At 55.0% G+C, this 21219-nt stretch overlaps 1 non-coding gene and 1 pseudogene across 1 annotated transcript; both read left to right on the top strand.

Annotated features, from left to right (window-relative positions):
• LOC141996300 (butyrophilin subfamily 1 member A1-like) overlaps nucleotides 1-21219 on the top strand; it is a 79055-nt pseudogene that overhangs the window by 35719 nt on the left and 22117 nt on the right.
• Nucleotides 7870-7951, top strand: TRNAS-CGA (transfer RNA serine (anticodon CGA)). The gene has a single exon. It is a non-coding gene; the product is annotated as a tRNA-Ser (tRNA).

Here is a 21219-nt window from a genome sequence, read left to right as displayed (position 1 = left end):
CTTCAATAGCACAGATATAGGTGTGAGGTTTTTTGCAGGAGTGGCAGGTGAAATTCTGTGGCCTGCGTTGTGCAGGAGGTCAGACTAGATGATCATAATGGTCCCTTCTGACCTAAATATCTATGAATCTGTGAATATGTTGGCCAAACCTCCCTTATGTGTTTTCCACAGCAAACGCTTCAAATACAAGCATAGAGCCAATGCTCATAACTTCAGAAATAAAAATGACACATGCATACAAATAGGATGAATATATTCAGTAGATCATAATCTTTGCAAAGATATGTTACATGCCATATTTAGCACAAAGCATATTACAGTTATGTCACATTTGCACTCATAAGCACATTTCTATAAAGCATTATGGGGTGCAGCATCAAAATCCCCCCACCCCCACCCCACATCTCAGCTACACTGTTTGAGCCAGGATCCTGTCCAGAACCAGGGACGAATTCGCTGCCCGGTGAAAGAGGCTGGTGGGAAAGTGAAGATCGGGGCCTCATTATCAGCATCAAAAAATGCCACCTGCCCCCATTCACAGTCCAGAGAAACCTGGATCCTTCTGGGGACCCGGCTCAGGGGAAGGGGGATCTCAGGGAAGGTGAGAGCCTGGAACTGATGCCCCCACCACTGCACAGCCCAGATCTCCCCCTCAGGGTTATGACTGATCCAGCCTTTCCTCCTCACAGACTCTCTGGCCACCCCCACAGCCCAGCGCCTCCCATCGCCCAGCTCCACCTCCCAGCAATGTCTCCCCCAGGTGAATCCCTCACAGCCCAGCACACAGAGCTCAGTGTCAAATCGCTCAGGATTGTCAGGCAGATCCTGCGGAGTGTATCCCCATCTCACACTTTTCCGATCCTCAGATAGGATGAGCTGGGGATGAGCGTGTCTGGATCCAGAGTCACAGTCACTAGGGAGAGAGAATCAGAGTGTGAGGGGCAGGGCTCAGTCCTGGGGGAGGCTGGGACTATTTCTCACACTCCCCAGCAGCCCTGGTCTGGCTGGGACAGGCCTGGATCCCAGGGAGCTGCCTCTGTCCTGGGCACCTGACACTGAGTAGAAATGTCACTGCAGTTCTCAGTCTGGGTAATGGGACCCACTTTTGTACGTTCTCATTTGGTTACAGAGGCTGCAGCTCCCTGTTCCCCAGCTGGCTCTAGCTCAGGTGGCAAAGAGTCTGGAGGGGGAAAGGGTCACAGAGATGAGAGCACCTGGTCTCGGATTTACAACGCCAGCCTGGGGAGCCGCTTCTCTGCCCTAAGTACCTGAGACCCAGCAGAGATGCCCTGGCAGCTCCTCCCCATGGCTGCTGGGACCTGCTGTGGGGGCTGCAGAAACTGCCCCTCTCTCCCCTCTTCCCTGCTGCAACTCCCTGCTGGGGCTGCTCCTCTGAGGGTCAGAGAGGAAGAACCTGACGTTGTGCAGAGAGGAGTGAGAGGAGGGAGGCACCAGATATAAACCTAGGGGGAAGCTGTACACTGAGCCCATCAGCATGCGACCTCCTTAGCATTTCATGTTTGTATTTTTATTTCTTGGGGGTGGGGGGTGTCACAGTCGGTGTTGGTTTGGTTTGTGTTTTTAGCTACTCGTTCATAAAACTGTTTTCATGCATTTTTTCTCTGAAGTGAAGAGTTCAGCCCTTTCTCAGTCAGCTGGCCAAATGCTTCATTGGTGCTACTCAGCAGCAAACAGTGAAATACAGCTCTCAGAGTAGCTGCCATGTTAGTCTGTATCCGCAAAAAGAACAGGAGGACTTGTGGCACCTTAGAGACTAACAGTTTTATTTGAGCATAAGCTTTTGTGGGCTAAAACCCACTTCATCGGATGCATAGAATGGAACATATATATACACATACAGATAAGTTGGAAGTTGCCATACAAACTGTGAGAGGCTAATTAGTTAAGATGAGCTATTATCAGCAGGAGAAAAAAACTTTTGTAGTGATAATCAAGATGGCCCATTTAGACAGTTGACAAGAAGGTGTGAGGATACTTAACATGGGGCAATAGATTCAATATGTGTAATGACCCAGCCACTCCCAGTCTCTGTTCAAACCCAGGTTAATGGTATCTAGTTTGCATATTAATTCAAGCTCAGCAATTTCAAGTACATAGCCAGTATTCATAACTTCAAATACAAGAATAATACACACATACAGACAGCATATGCATAACCAGCAAATTACAGCCTTTTCATAGACACTTCACTTCACCATCTTTGTACAAGATTTGCTGCAACTATATGACAGGGGTTGCAATAATGGTCTATATGGTCATAGTTCAATTCGATAAGGTCACACGCCTATCTACGCTCCATGGACTTGCCTGTGAACGTTCCATCTGGAGTACAGGTCATGGCTTCTGCTGTGACTAAGCGGAATCATGCGACTCCAAACACCATCTTGTTACCTGTAATTTTCCACTATCTCTGCTGAGGGCTTTGTTTGAAACAATGGGGGTTTCCATCCACAAGCTATAAAAGGCCCTGGAAACATCTCCATTTGGCCTCTTTCCTGCTCAAACCTCTTGACTATGACCGTATACTAATGGGAGCATTCTAATCAAAGGACTGAGGACCTTCCAATGATTCAGAAACAACCAGAGACTTAATAAGCCAGCAGTTTATTCCATCACTGCTGCAAGCCTGATCCAAGAATTTTGCAGTTATGGTATGCATTTGATTCCTAAATTTTAGCCAATTTTAACTCTCACCTTCCTTCCTTCCTTTCTTCCTTCAAATAAACCTTTAGATCTTAGATACTAAAGGATTAGCAATAGCATGATTACTGGGCTAAGATCTGAGTTGTATATCAACCTGGGTATCAAGAAAAGGAGTACTTGTGGCACCTTAGAGACTAACAAATTTATTTGAGCGTAAGCTTTCGGGAGCTACAGCTCACTTCATCGGATGTAGAGGAAAATACACTACATGCATCCGATGAAGTGAGCTGTAGCTCACGAAAGCTTATGCTCAAATAAATTTGTTAGTCTCTAAGGTGCCACAAGTCCTCCTTTTCTTTTTGTGGATACAGACTAACATGGCTGATACTCTGAAACCTGGGTATGTGGCTGGTCCTTTAGGATCAGAAGAACCCTTTTGGTTGATGAAATTGGTTTCCAATAACCACTCATCAGTAATTTCAGTGTTTTTGGAGACAATATAAAGACTGGAATGCCTAAGGAGACTGCTTTTCTGGCTTCTTCTTAGCCAGTGTGGTGAAACAGAAGTTTACTTTTGTTGCTGGTTTGGTATCTCTTATGGGAGTATAACCACCACTTTTGGGGTGTGTCTGCCCCATTTCTCAGCAGTTTGCCCTGAATTTGGTATTCTCAGTTGTGACCCACTGAGGCACGGTGAAAGATGGCTTTTGCTCTTTTGCTTTTCTGCCTACTGCTAATGACAGGGAGGCTAACACAGGAGAAGAAAGAGGCAGGTGGGCTGACCACACTGGCCAAGAGGGAAGGGAGAAGAAACAACAAGTCATCGCTTGGAGAATGTGGGCATCAATCCTGCTACTGTTCACAGGCAAAGTGAGCCCTCTACTACTTAAGCTAATTCCCCACCTTTGGCCCAGGCCGAGGCGCCAGCCAGGTAAACCGCGGACTTTGGGTTCTTAAGCACAACAGTGTCGGGGGAGAGGGGATACTTATAGTCCTGGATCCCAGCCATGCACCTTGGCACAAAGACCAACGGTCCCTGCATGAAATGTGTTGCAGGGATAAGAGTTAGCCCCTAGAACAAGCACCAGACTTCAGAAGAGAACACCACTTTTATCTAACCCAACAAGTCCAGGAGCAGACCCAGCTCAGGATCTCCAACCGGACCTACACAAACTCTCTGGCACAGCGTCCAGTTAACACCCCTCCCTTGGCCTGGCCAGACACCCACAGATACATGGCCGCACGCAGCCCTTAGCTGGTTTGGCTCACTCCAAGCTGTCTGTATGCCTCCATCATGGGCTGAGCTCAGGAGGCCATGTGGGTTACATGACCTACAGCTATGATGGCATCAGGCACCTCCCACCCGTCTGCTCAGTCACTCAATGCATCCCAGAGAGCAGAGTCATCGTGTCCTTGAGTGACACTCCCTCCTAGCCAATCAGCTTTGTGCAGAGGAGCATGGAGGAGGGGGCAAAGGGTGGTCGGTGCTCAGCAAGAAAAGGGCCAATTCCTCACCCCAAGAGAGTAGGCTGGAGAACATGGGGAGCAATCCCACTACCTCTCCCATGCAAAGCCAGCACTTTTCCAGTTGAGCTAACGCCACCACCCGGAAGCCTGTCTAACCTTCCAAATTTTCTCATGCCTCTAAATAGGAAATGCGCTTACACGTGCACAGAGAGAGCGGGAGAGAGAGAGAGAGAGAGAGAGAGACAGAACCCTAATGCTCCCCCCATAAAAGAAAAGGAAAGGATTTCACAATGGCCACGATACACTTTTCACACTTCTTGCAACAGTTGATGAACTTTCACATGCTTTTCACATCTTTAACCGTACGCTGGTGGAATGCTTTGAGGAGCTTCCCAGCGGCTGCCTCGTTCAGTTGGCCAGATCCTGGCACTAAAGAGGTCAAGATTGTGGCTTCGAGCCCCTGGCTAGCTGCAGGCCTGGGACGGAAGGCGTTTGATCTTCTGCCTGACTGCTATGGACAGGGAGGCCAGAACAGGAGGAAAAGGAGGCGGGTGGGCTGACCACACGAGACAGAATAAAGATGCACAGCAGCGCATGGGGAATACAGCCACTGAGCCCACAACCTCTCACAGGCAAAGCAACCGCTCTTCCATGTGAGCTAATTCCCCACCTTTGGCTGTGTGGCTAGGTACCAGCCAGAAAAGGAAGGGCTCCAGGGTCTCAAACTCCAAACCTTGCTTGTTGTAATCCCATGAGATATTCTGACCAGACTACGCCAGAGAGAGGGAGCTAGATGACGGTGTCATCTCCACTGGTTCCAACTGAATCCCAAACACCACCTGGGATGTGTGACTAAGGGCTTGTCTCCACTGCAAACACTACTGTAGCACAGCTGTGTGCCTCCATGGAGACACCCCCGTGCCAACGGAAGGCCATCGCCGGCTGCGGAGAGCTGGGGGACGGAAGAATTCTCTCCTGGACCGAGCACCGTCTCCGGGTCGGGGCGCGGGGAGAGGAGGGACGTCTGTTGGCTCCGCTAGGCTGCGCAGGGGTGTGGATTTCACCCTTGAATGATGTCGTTCTGTCGACCTCATTTTCTAGTGTAGCCAGGCCGAAGTAAGACACCTCCACCCCCAGCCTCTCTTTTCCCTTCCGTATCGCTTTTTCTTTCTCCTCTCCCTCTCCTTCTGCTTCTGTTCAATCAACATTTGACTCAGCTGGCCAAGACTGCATGTTTTGCAACACTGCTGTAAGCCTGTGACCAGAACGACAGCTAAATGCCATGTCCCAAGCAGCCTGAGGTGAAACAAGTTTGCCAGGTCTCGGAGTGGCTGGAAGGCCTTGTGCTAGGCTTGTGTTTCTCTGGCAGTGAAGCTGCAAGAGAAGGTCAACACCAGAGCCAGAAGCTGCATCTTCTATCTTTGCTGTTCTTTTCTTTCCCCATTTGGGTGTGTGTTTGCCTTATCTTGCCACCTAGGAAATGGGATTGGACTTTTACAAGAAAGACCACAACATTGACAGCTCCAGCCCATCTCAGCGAACCTCTTCTATTTCCCCAGAAGGACAGCTCTTACCATCTTAAATACCATCTAAGAGACTGTCACATAAGGAACTTTCCTTCTAAAAACTCTCCCAGCTAAAGAGAAAGGGCACAAGGGACGCTGTAGAAAGAAAAGTCTTATTGAATATTTTACATTTCTATTGCTTTATCTCTTTCTCTTTTTTCCTCTGTATTTTAATAAAACACTAACAAGGATTTTAGAGGGGTGTTTGCCTTGGGAGTAAGCAGGCTGAAGTCTCTAAATACCAAACTGCAAGCCTTGTTTCACCTGTTTAATGTTGGACAGTGACAGGGTGACGTTAACACCTTTGTCTCTCTTTGAGCCCCTTGATTCTCTTTAAATTACCACCAAAGTTCCCACCCCCTGTGTGAGTGGCATGGGGGACTCAGCGTCTTTTCTCCTTTCTCCCCTCTAGGATGTCAGAAGCACCATAGACAGGTGCCTGGCTCCTTCCCTTCACACCTCATTATTCTGGCCACAGGCTGAGACAAAACAACTATCCCAGGGCACAACTGCAAAGTGGGGAAGGTGACTCGTGGGGTCGGAATCTCCTTTGGTTTACTACGAACCTGGGGTTCCTGCATTTCCTCCAAAACTAAAGCGGTTTTCTTAATCGCTTCTCTGCTAAGGCTGCGTCTACACTCCCCTTGTGTCGGTAGAACGTATGTGGCTCAGGGGTGTGAATAAGCCACGCCCCGAGTGACACAAGTTAAACTGACCTAAGCGCCGGTGTGGACAGTGCTATGGTGCTGGGAGAGCTTCTCCTGCCAACATGGCTATGGCTGCTCGTTGAGGGTGGAGAGCTCCCTCCGGTCGGCTTCCAGCGGCTCCACTAGAGACTGCCACTGTAAACTCCCCAGTGCAGCCACAGCCTTCGGGCAGGGACGATGCCCCGGGACTCCGGGGACACAGTCCGGGCCTGTCACCTCCAGGGCACTGGGGTTCTCTTCTGATGACGATTCAGAGACTGGTAAGGAATGAACGTGTCATGAGGGAGTGAATCTTGGTCCAGATGCAGGTGGTCAGATGTCCACAGAACAAAGACCAGCAGGAACATTGTAATCTATTGGTCACTGAAGCATGGAGGCCGAGGAGTGAATTGCCCACGGGGACTGAACTCCCGTCCTGTCCCCAGAGCTGGTCTCAGTCAATCAGGGCTGAAGCACATTGACGGGACACCTCGGGGAAGCTTGCCCAGCCATTGCTGGGGCTGTAGCTATTCTGTGGCTGGCTACAAAGAGATTCATTCTCCAGGCCCCTCAATTCAGCATTTTTCAGTGGCAAGAAATTCACAGTAAAATACAAAAATAAAATAAATCATGATTATTGGGAAAAAAACCTGTTTCTTTCTTGATGTGAAAAAGGAAAATTCCAGCAGCTGGAGGACACGTCTCCTGACCTGGAAATCAGACCTGGTTATTGGTGCCAACAAACCAGTGCTCTGAAGGAGACTCTGAGGAAAATCAAAGGTCCCGAGAAGGGAGCTAGATGGGGAAACTGAGGCACGCGTCTGGGACTTTCGGAAGTGACAGGTTCTGACCAATTAGTTGCATTAGATGCGAACATAAAACTGAAACAAATCAGAGTGAACCAATAAACCATAATTCCTGACTCAGGGGAAGAGGCTGGGGCGGGGGGGTTGGGGGGTGGAGAGCAGTGTTTCAAGGCAACAAAAATAGCAAACGGTTCATAATCTGTAGTCATTTGAATGTGATTCATTTTTCCACTAAGAAGTTTCTCTGAAGTAATGAGAAATCCAGGGTCCAGGTGAAGGGAGCCGTGTCCCATTCTCCTGTCTGACAGTCCAGTCATGGCTTAGTCCTGTTTATAAAGAGAGACAAGAGACAATAAAAACAGGTGAATCGAGCGAGACAGTCAGGACAGGGGAGGATAAAGCAGGGAGGGGCAGAGCTGGACTCTAACTCCCTGAGTGGCCTTGGTCAGGTCAGTGAACCTCTCCCTGTCTCCCTTTAGAGTGGGGATAGCAACAATTACAGGCCCCACAGGAGGGGGTTGGTTTGATGTTTAACCACATGGCTAAGCAACGAGAACCCCAAATCCCCTGTGCTTTGGGAGCCAGGTTTCCTGTTTGAATTCTGTGTTTCAGAGGACTTCAGGCCTGGGCACTGTGATTATTTACCAGTTTCTCGGGCCTGAGGGGGTCACGTCACTCACAGCTGTGATGGCCGAGAGGTTAAGGCATTGGACTCGAAATCCAATAGGGTTTCCCTGCGCAGGTTCAAATCCTGCTCACAGCGAGGCCTGTGTTTTAGCCACACTTGCTCACCAGGGCAATACATCTCCACCGACCCTGGGACGCTCTCCGTACACTCCCCACCCCAAGGAAACCCTGTTCTGCTCCTTTCATGGGGATGCCTGGGATGGTGCCTCATGCTGTGTCCCTGCTCCCGAGGCCTGTCTCAGCTCCCGAGGCCTCTGCCCCTCACCCAGCGCCCCCCGGCTCAGCCCCACCCCTGGGTGCTGCTCCTCTCCAGCGCGTGGAAGGAGCTGAGCACGGGCAGCCCGTAGAAGAGGCCAGAGGAGGCTGAGCCTCCCCCAAAAGGCCGTCCATGCGGGGGGGAAACGCTGGGGATGTGGGGCGGGTCTCCCCTCCGGAGACCCATGGGCCCGTGGTCATCTTTCGAGCGCTGGAAGCGAAGCTCCAGAGAAGTGGGGGCCCCGCCTGCACCCCGCTCCCCTCTGCCTCTTAGCCCGATGCCCTGCTCTTGCTCTGCCTCTTCCCATCCCCCCTCCGCCTCTTCCCCCAAAACCTGCGCCCCACCCCCCCTCGGCCTTTTCCCCCGCGGCCCCGTCTTCTCGTGCCTCTTCCTGTCCTGCTCCACCTCCTTCCCCAAGGACCCCACGGCCCCCCGCTCACTGAAGACAGAGAAAAGGGACGGGTGCCTGGCCCCATGGCCCCCCGGTAGCCCCCCTTAGGGGAAAGGGGCAGAGAGGAGCAAGCAGGGGGTGAGTGGAGTCTTGGGGGAAGAGGCGGAGAGGAGCGAGGGGCAGGTAGGGGGACCTCGGGGGCCAGAGGAGTGAACAGTGGGTGGGCGGGGCCTCGGGGGAAGAGGATGACCGGGGGTGGGGCCTCTGTGGCAGGGCCATGCTCTAGGTGCCAGTGGCCCCCCAACTTCTCGGGGTCATCGGAAACCCAGGATGAAGGTGACACAGGGCCTGGTTCCTGTTTGGGCAAAGATTCCATCACACCTCTCCCTTCCTGGCAGTGTGAAGGGGCTGGACGGGGCATAAAGCCCTCCAGACACGGCCGGAGACAGGGAAAGGGCCGTCAATGCGGAAGAGAATCGGGCCCAGAGTTAGACAAGGGGTGCAGAGAATATTCTGGATTCTGGTCATTGCACTTCGCCCTTGCTCGAAATGCTTCCTGTATTTTCTCCATTTCACTCCCTGACTCTCGATCTCTGCCCCTTTCCCCGTTTCGTCCTCAGAATTAGCACGTTCAGCCAGTTAATCGCAGCAATCCCGCCATAACACGGCAGCCTGAAATCTCAGCTCTCCCCCGCCCCTCGCACGAGACCTGCTGCCAGCTGAACTGGAGAAAGAATGGGGAACGTCTCTGACGAAGGGTGTGAAACAGACCCCCGGAAAAGGTGAGTTTTCACAGGGATTTCCTCAAATTAGGAGAAACTTGGAGTCCCAGTTAGTGCCCAGAAAACCCTTCAGGGATCAAACAAACCAGAGGCCCAGCCCACCCCGATCTGGGCTCCACGTGGGAGTGAGCAGGGGGCTGCTGAGACACACAGAGACTGCTGGGCACGCACGGACTGTGGCTGGGGAGGGGGCTGCCAGACCTCCCTCGGGTGACCAGACAGCAAGTGTGAAAAATCGGGACGGGGTGGGAGGTAATCGGAGCCTATATAAGAAAAAGACCCAAAAATCGGGACTGTGCCTCTAAAATCGGGACCTCTGGCCACCCTAGACCTCCCCCACAGACTGCCACTGAGGGAGGAGGGGGCAGATGCACAGACCTGCAGTGACCACACGGATTGTGAGGTTTGCTCCCCTCCTGTCTCCAGTGGAGCTGAGGTTTCTCCCTGAGCCTGCTGAGCCCTGTGGCCCTTCCCAGCCACGCCCGTGGGAGCAGAAAACACCGAGAGACCAGGCCGGGGAGGTCATATGGTTTATTGGACCAGCTTCTGTTGGGGAGAGAGACCAGGGCCTGAGGACGAGCTCTGCGGAGCTCGAAGGCTGGTCTCTCCCCAGCAGAAGTTGGAGAATGAAAGAGATCCCCTCCCCGCCTTGTCTCTCTAATCTCCTGGCACCGACCTTGCAAACAGAGAACTCTGAGGCAGTTCAGTGCTTCCGACCGAGCACCAGGAGCCCGTATGTAACACGGACGTTGCATTCATTCAAACAGTGCCTAGCGCAGCTCGGGGACGGGCTTCAAGCTGCTGCCAGCCACAGCCCCTTCTGTGCCCCAAACCGGGGGCGACTGTACCTACCGGCCAGACCCCTCTCTTCCAGAACGGAGGTGCCCTTTGGTCTCTCAGCCCGGCGCTCTCACACAACCACAGCAGCTCCAGTCACCAGGTCCCCTCTTGGCGCAGTGGGAGCGGGCAGCAGGACAGAGCAGGCAGGCCACCGAGGGGGAACTGTACTCCGGGAAGCCGTGACTCTGTCAAGGATTTAGGTGTCATACCGGGCGAGCCGCTCAACATCCGCTCCCGGTGCGATGCTGTGGGGAACAGGGCCAAAGCCATCGGTGATGACGGGGGGATTTTCTTGGTTTTTCAATGGTTTGCATGCCACGTGTGGGACTCAGTTTCCCTGGGTGCTGTTTGTTTAACGAGGTGGCACTGGTGGGAGAGGTCGTTTGTTGTTACAGAGGACCAGCGGTGATCTCGCCTGTCAGTTGGGCCCTCAGGCAAAGGTCTGGAGAATGGATACCCCAGCGACTGGTGAGCGGGAGGCCCAGCTTGGAAGTCACAGCCAGGTCGGGCCAGTAGTAGGACAGTGGGCTGAGGAGAGAAGACCCGGTGACTGCTTCCAGCCTGGGGGAAAGAAAAGAGGGAGGAGAGGAGAGGCTGAGATAGAGGAGACCCAGGCAGCCTGTTCACCTGGGACAGAAGACAAAGGACACAGGCTTGTGGGAAGCTGATATCGGACGCTTAGCTGGAAGGAGGGGGCTTCTGGACTGGGGAGAGAAAACAGCCAGAGCCCACACGGGTGCAGGAGAGACCTAGATGGACTGTGCTGAGGGAGGTTAGGCCTGAGGCCCTGAGAGTTTCCTGTGCTGTGTTCAGATGCTCAATAAACCCCTCTCTTTTACGCTGGCTGAGAGTCACGGCAGTCTCGGGATCGGGGTTGCGTTCTTCCCTCTGGGAGTAGAGGCCCCAGGGGTCCAGAGTGAGGGGACTCCCTGAGGGGACCCACGGCAGACAGGCATGCTCAAGGCTCAGAGAAGAGGGGTTCCAGGAGGCGGAAGGGCCTACGGCTTAACCCTCGAGAGAGTGGATTTCCGAGAAGGGCTGTCACACTGAAGGAGGTTCCTCCCAAGGACTGTACGAGGCTGAGAGAGAGCACAAGTCCTGTGAGTCCGTGACGCCATCCATGGATAGATAAACAGAGGATGGAACGGGAGGTGATTCAGCAGTGGGGAGACTGACACTGGAATACCGCATCCCGTTCTGGTGTCCACATTTCAAAAATAACGTTAAAAAAAACTGGAGAGGGTGCAGAAAAGAGCCATATTTGAGGGATGGAGAAGACTTATAAGGAGGGATTGAAAAACTCAGTCTGTTTAGTTTTCAAAAAGATGGAGAGGTGAGCTGATGGCAGCCTGCAGTGCCTTCGCTGAGAGAAAACAGCAAGTATTTAAAGGGCTCTTTAGTCTTGCAAAGAAAGGCAGAACAAGAACCAATGGCTGGAAGCAGAAATCAGAAAAATTCTCCTTAGAACAAGGCAGAGATTTGTAAGAGGGAGGGTGACTCATCACTGGAACAAACTGCCAAGAGAAGTGATGGATTCTCCATCTCTTGATGTCTTCCAGTGAAGACTAGATGCCTTTCGGGAAGGTGCTTTCATCAAAAAGCAGCTCTTGTGATACACGGGAGGGCTGGGAGATACAGGGCGTCATATTAGATGCTCCAATGGTCCCTTCTGGCCTTAAATCGACTAATTTATGAAAAATTGGTGTTTTATTGTATAGCCGGCTCCACCCCCGACTCACCAGTCATTGAGTGCGGAGATCCGGGGGCAACAACTCCAAGCTCCACAGAGGCTGGGCAGGGGCAGGACATCAGCTTGGAGGGGAGGGGAGGGGGGGCAGTGACATCACAAAGGCCTTTTGCAGGACCTCAGCCCATTGGGCAAAGGTGGTGGGGAGGGGGTGACCTCACAAAGAGACCCCGACATCAGCGGGGCAGGGCCGAGGTGCAGGGCCAGGGCAGTCGCTGAGACCCCCCCGGCTTTGCAGCCGCACGTCTCCTTCGCCAGGTCTCCCCTCGAGGACGGGGAGAGAATTAGGATTCAAGTCGTGAGCATGAGGAGGAGCCTCTGTGGAGTTTCTCCTTTTCCACCACTGATTGTGCCAGAAAACGAACTTCCTTTGACAAGGTCGGAGGCTGCGAGAGGTTTGGAACCTGTTGGGTCTGATGCACCTGCTGCAGGCAGAATTCTCGGCACAGAAAACACTGGCTTAAGGGGGCAGAATGTGATTTCCTACCGAGCACTTTGACGCTTGGAATCACTGGGGACCTTGGGGTTTATCCTTTTTGGTTTCCCTTTTCCTCTTTCCTCCCTCCTTTCTCCTCTTCTCTTGCTTCTTTTTTCCCTGTTTCCCTCTCTCTACCAAGGAGGGGTGAATGTGGAGGGTGGGCGGGGAGGGGGTTGCTCTTATCGCGGGAGGTCCTCACAAAGAGGTGGGTCTGGATCTGAGAGCGATCCGCTCTGATGGTGACCTGGGCCGTCCTGTGGGACCTCTGGTGAGACCTCTCAGCCGCCCGCACCTCAGCGTCTCAGTGCTGGTTGGCCAAGCGGGGGGCTATCGACAGCGAGGAAACTCAGGTCCTTTAGGTCTCGTTTCAAATCAGGCAAATAAGTCACCATCAATGCAATGTATGGGATTATTCTTGCTGCTTCAGGGGTGGAAGGAGGCAGGGTCTTGGGGGAAGGGGTGGAGTGGGGCGGGGTCTGGGGCGGAGGGGGGGTTTGCCCCGGGCCCACACCTCCCTCGTGACGGCCTTGGCAGCAGTATTGGTCCCACCCCGCGGCAGGGCCGGGCTGGAGCCAGGTACGGCCAGGGCAGGGGAGGGCAGGGCAGGGGGTGGGGGAAAGCTGGGCGGGCGGGAGCCAGGGGAGGTACCTCTCTCCAAGCCAGACCTCGTAACCTGAGATCCAGAGAGGGGTGGGGCTCAGGGCACACCCCTCCCATCGGCCTTTCCCGTTGGTTAGCGTCGGTGTGGAGATGCCTCGCACGCTGAGTTTTGTGGGTCCTACTTTCAGGCACCTCCTTCTTCCTGTAAGCGGGGGAATAGTCCCGCTCTTGTGGGGAACTTTCCGAGCTTCTGCACGACCCCGGTGAAGTGGGCTAGCGAAAGGATCTGAGTCCTCGCTCCCACTTCCTTTACCCAGTGGCCTCCCTGCCCTCGAGGACTCCCCTTCCGCTCTCCTGTCTGGCAGAGTCCTCGTAACCCCAACAAGGCTGGGCGCAGGAGTCCTGGGGGGCTCGACCCCCAACCCTGTGGTAGTCACCTAGGACAGGGGCTAGGGTGTCCCCACTCCGGGGTACTCTCTGCACTGGGCACTTCTCTGACCCACTGACCACTACATACAATTTAAAGCAAATGCAAGTTATTTAATCAACAATTAATTTTAAAAAGAATAAGGGAAAATGGGAAAGGTGAAAGGAAACACATCACCCCGCTCTGTGGCAGGGAACATCACAAACAGCGTCTCTGGAACGTCAGGGCAGTTCACAGCCTGCTCCTTGTAGGTCCCAGGCCCCTTCTCTGGCCCTGGCCGTGCTGCAGAGATGCTGTGGGTTGGACACTCGCTCTGGTGGTGGCCACACGCTCTCAGGCTCGAAGTGGCAGGACCCTTCTGCCCAGTGTCGCCCCCGCCCTGTCGGGGTTACAATCCAAGCCTGGCCTGCAGAGCCTCTGGGCTGAGACGTCTCCCTGTGCGGGGCCCGCTCCCCAGGGTCCCCCTTGCTCTCCCCAGCTGCTCACCACACCCAGCTCCGGACGGCTCCCGCCCCAGCCCCACCACTCGGTCTCTGCCCGGCTGCTGCTCTGCCTCCCGCTCCCTGGGCTGCTTCTCTGGCCCCTCGGGCTCTGGTTGCTCCCAGGACAGGTCTGCTGTCTCTGGGCTGCTTTACTGGCCCCTCTGGATCGGCACAGCTCTTCCCCCCAGCTCAGCTCGGGCCCCTGCTTTCTCCTTAGCTCGGCCCCACTCTGTCTGTCTGACCCAGGCAAATCCAGCTCACATGGAGGACGGGACTCCCCTGGCCTCCTGACTCCCTCATTAGCCTGCCCGCCCTGTCATTCAGGCTGACCTGGAGCGTTGGCCTCTCCCCATTGTTCCTGGGGACTATCAGTCTCAGGGTCCTGGTTTCCCATTGACCCTTCCCCCTTTTAGGACTGGGAGCTAGCCAACCAAAACACCCCCACTGACTGTTAGTAAGGGGGCAACAGTCCCCTTACATTTAGGCCGTAGCTGTGGGGGGGTTGAGGATCGGCAGCATCTCAGTGTCAGATTTAGGTAGCTAAAGTGAAAGTAGCAGCCAAGCCCACCTCAATATTTTTGTGGAGTTAGCCCCTGGTGCCTAACCTGTTTTGAACAACCCACTAGGCCCCCATCTGTGTTGTCAGGTGCCCGATCCCAGACCTACATTATTTTAAACAGATGCTTTTGAAAAACATACCAAAAGTCTAACGGGCTCTAAAAATCAGCTGAATACATTCCGGGCCTACAAGCACTAAAATACCTTCCTCAAACCAGTGTATGGGGCTTTGAACGGTATCACGACATGGCAGGGGCTGACAGTCAGTGCTAACTGTGTGAAGGCCCATTTTTCATGATTCTTGCTAAAGCCAGTCAGCAAATGTCGTCTAGGAGTAAGTGCTGTAATTATGGGGAAGAAAAATCTGCATTTTTCACACCTAACAGAAGTGGAATAACTGCATTCAAAGATAAAACGATGAAAAACTTGAAAGGCCACAAGCCCACTCAGTCCTACTACTTGTTCAGCCAGTCGCTCAGACAAACAGGTTTGTTGACATTTGCAGGAGCTCATGTTGCCCACTTCTCGTTTACAGTGTCACCTAAAAGGGAGACCAGGCATTCACAGGGCACTGTTGTAGCTGGCATCACAGCATATTGACAGCCCAGATGTGCTGAAGAATCATACGTCCCTTCGCGTTTCAACCACCATTCCAGAGGTCATGCGCCCATGTTGATGACAGATTGAGATGTCACCAGCGGAAGGTTGATTTTCTTGTTCGGTGGTTTGGATCTTGTCGTTTCCACATTGGCGTGTTGCTCTTTTCAGACTTCTGAAAGCATGCGCCACACCTCATCCCGCTCAAATTTTGGAGTCCAATTTCAGACTCTTAACTCTTGGGTCAAGTCCTATGGCTATCTTTAGAAATCTCACATTGGTCCTTCTTCGCCTTTTGTCAGATCTGCAGTGAAAGTGTTCTTAAAACGAACACCACGTGTTGGGTCATCATCCGAGATGGCTAGGAGATGAAATCTGTGGCAGAGTGCAGGTAAAACAGAGCAGGAGACAGACAATTCTCCCCCAAGGAGCTGAGTCACCGATTTAATTCACACATTACTTTTTTTTAACGAGTGTCATCAGCATGGAAGCATGTCCTCTGGAATGGTGGCAAAAGCATGCAGGGGCATACGAATGTTTAGCATCCCTGGCACATAACTACCATGCAATGCTGGCTGCAAAAGTGCCATGCGAACGCCTCTTCTCAACGTCCGGTGGCCTTGTAGGCGCTAAACGTTTACACTGTTTTCCTTTTGAGTGCAGTTCTGGAACAAAACAAAAAATCTACATTTGTAAGTTGCCAGGAGCTCCTGCTCCCTCCATGGCCCCACCCCTGCCCCGCCTCTTTCCCTCAAGGCCCTGCCCCCCAGCCAAGCTGGAAGCCGGAGCAGGGCTGGGGAGCCACAGACCCCCCGTGTGCCCAGGCTGGGCGGGCCTGAGAACAGCCCCCAGCCCATATCCCCATTCTCCATCCCCCGGCCCAGGGCAGGTGGAGGGTCTGAAGCTCCCCACAGCTGTCTGCACGGCTCTTCCCCCGACCTGGTTCCAGACGGGGCTGGGGCCTCAGAGCCACAGCTGGGTTATGGTAAGAGGCCCCCCCGGGCAGCTGGTGACTCAGGAGGGTGCTCGAACCATGGGGCTATGCTGATGTGAGGCGTTCTCTGTCTCTCCAGTTAAAGCTGCGCTGGAGACACAGGCCTGGACGCTGGTCAGTGCTGTAACCCCCCGGCAAGCGGGTCCTACTCATGTTTATGTTCCCTCTCTCAGGCTCTGGCCCAGATCACTCTTTGAAGGAGAGGGAGAGAGCACAAGAAAACACACGCATGAGACTGACGCTATCGGAGGGTGGTTAGCGTACCCACCCACAAGGTGGGAGACCAGAGTCCAGTCCCCCTGCTCCAATTCAGCTTTAATTATTTATCCAGAGGGCAACAGCTTCACTAGGACAGACTGACGGGGCCTCACAGCACAGTATCCCATAGCTTAGTGCTCAGAGCACGCTCCTGAAAAGAGCGGATCCCTGTCCAAATCCCTTCTCACCCTCAGGCAGAGGGGGGCTGTCACCTGGGTCGCTCACGTCCCAGGTGAGTGCTCTAACCAGGGGGCTACAAAGGTGGGAGGGACGTGTCGTTTCCCCTGGCTTCTTGCAAACCCAACAGATGCGGGTATCTCCAAAGAGGGTTCCTGGCTGTGGCTGGCACCTCCCATTGTCAGCGTAGGCAGGTCCATGCGTAGCGTGCTGGCTTTTGTGAGTCACATTCCAGGGTTGTGTTTACGCTTCACTTTTATCAGTACAACTTTTGTGTCGGTCAAGAGTTTGAAAAAAACACACCCTGGGCCAACGAAAGTTTTACTGACGAAAAGCGCCTAAATCTTTCTGAACCTAGCCCTAAGTCTAGGAGCAAAGAGGACCAGGGAATTGTAGACTCACGTTTTAGTGGGTTTCTCTCACCAACTGAACGTCAGATTGTGATGGGGGGGGCTGTTTGTCAAAGGGGGCCACGCTCATAGATCCAGTGTGGAGGTCGCACACTTCCTCACACAGAGGTAGTGGGTATCGAAGGCCGGGAAAGGCTGAGCCTCCCCAAACAGCCTTGCATGGCCCCACTGACGCTCCACCCCCAGGCCTCTTCCTGCTTCCTGGTGCTGTGCTGTGGGGGGCTCTTCCCCCCATGGCCAGGGCCCCAGGCTGGGGCTAGTGGGGGCCGGCCTGTGCTCTGGTGCTGGTGGGGGGGCATGCTGCCTGCCCTCCCACCCGGCACTCCGGGGCTGAGGGGGTGCTCTGGGGCTAAGGGGAGGTGCCCACCTGGTGCTCCAGGGCTGGAGGAGGGGGACCATGTTGCCTGCCCAACTGCCCGTGCTCTGGGACTGGGGTAGGGGGGCCACGCCACCCACCCCACTGCCTGGTGCTCCGGGGCTGCGGGAGCAGGGCTGCGCCACCCGCCTGGCTCTCCGGGGCTGGGGGCACTCAGGCAGCCCGGGGGTGGGGGGAGGTGGTGGTGGCCGTGCAGGGTGGGGCTCTGGGCTCTGGTGGGAGGGGAAGAGCCTGAGGCAGAAGGGATGGGCCAGGCCAGGGGCTAGCGTCCCCAAGCCCAGGTTCCACCCGCCCCCCATGCCGTCACACACGTGTCTGGACTCCCTGTGGGATCAAATAATTGCAACCGTGGGGTCTCAGGATCCCTGGCAGGGCTGAGCAAATATCAACCCGCAGGCAGGGTAGAACAAGCAGTCTGTAGCCTCCGAGCCTCCTGCCCGTGGCCGACAGTAACAGTTCAGGTTCCTGACCTTCTGGGCTGGGCAGAACAAATAGTCAGTTCATCGCCCCCGGGGGGGCAAAACAAACAAACAAACAAACAGTCTGTGGCCCCTGAGCATCCTGGCTGGAGGAGGCAACCACCGTTGGGGTTCTGGCCCTCTGGGCCGGGCAGAACAAACAGTAGCCAAACCTAGCGGGAAGTGGGGGAGTGGCAGGGTCACCCGGGCCCATCCAGCTCCACCGGGTGCCGACCCAGGGCCCGATGAAGCCAGGGAATTGCACGTTAAGGGATGAACCATCAGCTCCTACTACGTTCCCTGGGTCACTTCCTACCCCAGGGCGCTTCTCATACACCTCTCGGCTCGCCGCAGCTCAGCATCCCTGTCAACCTCTGCGCTTGCCTGGCCGCTCACAGTGCAGTCCGGGTCTCAGGTTCCCACTGCTTGGGGAGCCTCCAGCCTCTCTGCAGGAGCTTGCAACACACGTCCTTCCTCCTCCTCAGCCGGCCCAGGCTGGGCTGGGCCGCCTCCTTTTATCTGTCGCTTCCACTGGGAGCGGGTGCAGCAAGGCTGAGGGGACGTGGCCTTCTGAGGCCTGCAGCGACTGGTCTGTCCCTGGTGGCCTAACGAGGGGTCGTACACCCCTTCACACAGATCCTGAAAAGACCAGGAACTAAAATCGAAACTTCTCCTTATGGAGGAAGCCATCCAAGAGGCGGCTGACCTGGTCCCAAGTCTCCTTGGCCATGCGTGCCAGCGCCCCAGCCTTCTCCCTCCAGAGGGTGAACGTAGGAAAAAGACTCCAAAAAGAGACCCACGAGCCCTCCCGTGAGCCCCCAACCAGCCAGAGGTGATGCCCAGCGTATGCAGTCACTTGGGCACGCCTACGCCCGGTACCCGCAGATTGCAGACACACCTAGGAAGCCTAAGGACCCGACAGGCATAGGCACCGAAGCCGTGTTACCGGCTCTCAGAGACAGGAGCACAGACCAGACCGCCTCTGGGAATCTCACTTTAGAATTGTTTAAACGTTGCGGAGCTGAGGGGCCACAGAGATGTGGTGACCTTGATCCTAATTCAACCCTGACATTGCACCAGCACTGGAGATGTTGGGTGGGTCACTGACATGTAAAATCACTGGGGCCGGGGGCTGATTTGCTCTTTGGGAGATCCTCCGAGAGCCCTCACCTATGGGCAGCACGTGACCTGCCCGTTGCAGGACCCTAGCCCTGGGCCTCTCCCATTCTGCCCAAGTCCCCGCCCCCCTCCCTGCCGGTGCCCCCCCACCATAGCCACTGGCCCCCCAGTCCCAGGACACCCCAGCCACCCCCTGCCCCGGAGCACCACCCTGAGTCCTGGCCATAGGCCGGTGCTTGTACCGGCCCCAGCTGCCCCCAGTCCCAGCCACATGCTGGCTGCCCCTGCCCAAGTCCCAGCGGAAAAGAGGGAACTGGAAGCAGGCAGGTGGGGGCTGGGGGCAGAGCATGGGCTGGGCTGGGCAGGCTGGGCTGTTTGGGGAGGCTGAGCCTCCCCTGGCCTGTGATACCTGCTGCCCATGCCCTCACCCAAGACAGGTGTGGCTGGGAGATGGCGCTGCTTTCTCCTACAGCAATAAGGGGCCATTCCTACCACGCTCAGAGGCATTGCGTGCACTCACTTGCTCTCCTTAATACCTCCTTTCTTATTTATTTATTTATATTACAGTAACTCCTAAATGGCCCAACCAAGATGCGGGTGTCACGGAGTGTGGGGGAGTCCAGGCCCTGCACCCCTCTTCCTGGGATTCACTGAGACTCTCAGCCAGCCAGTAAAACCGAAGGTTTATTGGACAACAGGAACACAGTCCAAAACAGAGCTTGTGGGTACACCCAGGACCCCTCAGTGAAGTCCTTCTGGGGGAGCAGGGAGCTTAGACCCCAGCCCTGGGGTTCCCTGTGTTCCTCCACCCAGCCCCAAACTGAAACTAAACCCACCGAGCAGGTTCCCTGCTGCAGCCTCCATCCACATTCCTGGGCAGAGGTGTTACCTCCCCCTCCCCCTCCTGGCTCAGGTGACAGGCTCTCAGGTCTCCCGTCCCCAGGGCACATTCCCAGGTCAACACTCCCCCCTCCCTGCTGCGTCACATCGTCACATCTCTCCCCCCTTCGAGACTGAACTGAGCGGGGTCACTGTGACCAGTGACCTGGGGAAGTTCGGGGCCCCCTCTCCGGGACAGCGCATCCGCTATCAGGTTGGCACTTCCCTTCACGTGGACCACGTCCATGTCGTAATCCTGCAGGAGCAGGCTCCACCTCAGGAGCTTGGCGTTGGCTCCTTTCATCTGGTGCAGCCAGGTCAGGGGAGAGTGGTCGGTGTACACGGTGAAGTGTCGCCCGAAGAGATAGGGCTCTAGTTTCTTGAGGGCCCACACCATGGCCAGGTACTCCTTCTCGATGGCCGCGTAGTGTTGCTCCCGGGGTAGCAACTTCTTGTTCAGGTACACGATGGGGTGTCTCTCCCCCTTTTCATCCTCCTGCATTAGCACCGCCCCCAGTCCCGTGTCGGAGGCGTCGGTGAACACCACAAAGGGCTTGTCAAAGTCTGGGTTTGCTAGAACTGGGCCACTGACCAGAGCCTCCTTCAGCGCCCGGAAAGCCTCCTGGCACTGCTCGGTCCAGACCACCTTGTCTGGCTTCCCCTTCTTGCATAGCTCAGTGATGGGGGTGGCTATGGCGCTAAAGTGGGGCACAAATCTTCGGTAGTATCCTGCCATCCCAATAAAGGCTTGGACCTGCTTTTTGGTGTGGGGAGCGGGCCAGTCTCTGATCACCTCCACCTTGGCCGGTTCCGGCTTTAGGCGGCCGCTCCCCACCCGATGGCCCAGGTAAGATACTTCAGCCATCCCCACCTTGCACTTCTCCGCTTTGACAGTCAGCCCAGCCCCCTGGAGTCGGTCCAGCACTTGTCTAACCTGGGACACGTGGTCCTCCCAGGTCTGGCTAAAGACACAGATGTCGTCAATATACGCCACGGCAAAACTCTCCATCCCCCTCAGGAGCTGGTCCACCAGGCGCTGGAAGGTGGCCGGCGCTCCCTTGAGGCCGAAAGGCAGGGTCAGAAACTCATAGAGCCCCAGAGGGGTGATAAAGGCCGATTTCAGCCGGGCATCTGCATCCAGCGGCACTTGCCAGTAGCCCTTTGTAAGGTCCATGGTGGTAAGGTACCGAGCTCCTCCCAGCTTGTCTAGGAGCTCGTCCGGCCTGGGCATGGGGTAGGCATCCGATACAGTGATGGCATTGAGCTTCCGATAGTCCACACAGAACCGGACTGACCCATCCTTTTTGGGGACCAGCACCACCGGCGAGGCCCAAGGGCTGGCCGATGGCTGGATCACCCCCAAAGCCAGCATGTCCCGGACCTCTCTTTCCAGGTCCTGAGCAGTTTTCCCTGTGACTCGGAAGGGGGAGCATCTTATCGGCGGGTGCGACCCTGTCTGCACCCGGTGGACAGTCAGATTAGTGCGTCCAGGCTGGTTGGAAAACAGCTGTCGGT

The sequence above is a fragment of the Natator depressus genome, chromosome 11 (assembly GCF_965152275.1).
Source record: "Natator depressus isolate rNatDep1 chromosome 11, rNatDep2.hap1, whole genome shotgun sequence".
Lineage (NCBI taxonomy): Eukaryota > Metazoa > Chordata > Testudines > Cheloniidae > Natator > Natator depressus.
The sequence above is the reverse complement of the archived record's forward strand: the minus strand, read 5'-3'. Positions and strand labels throughout refer to the sequence as shown.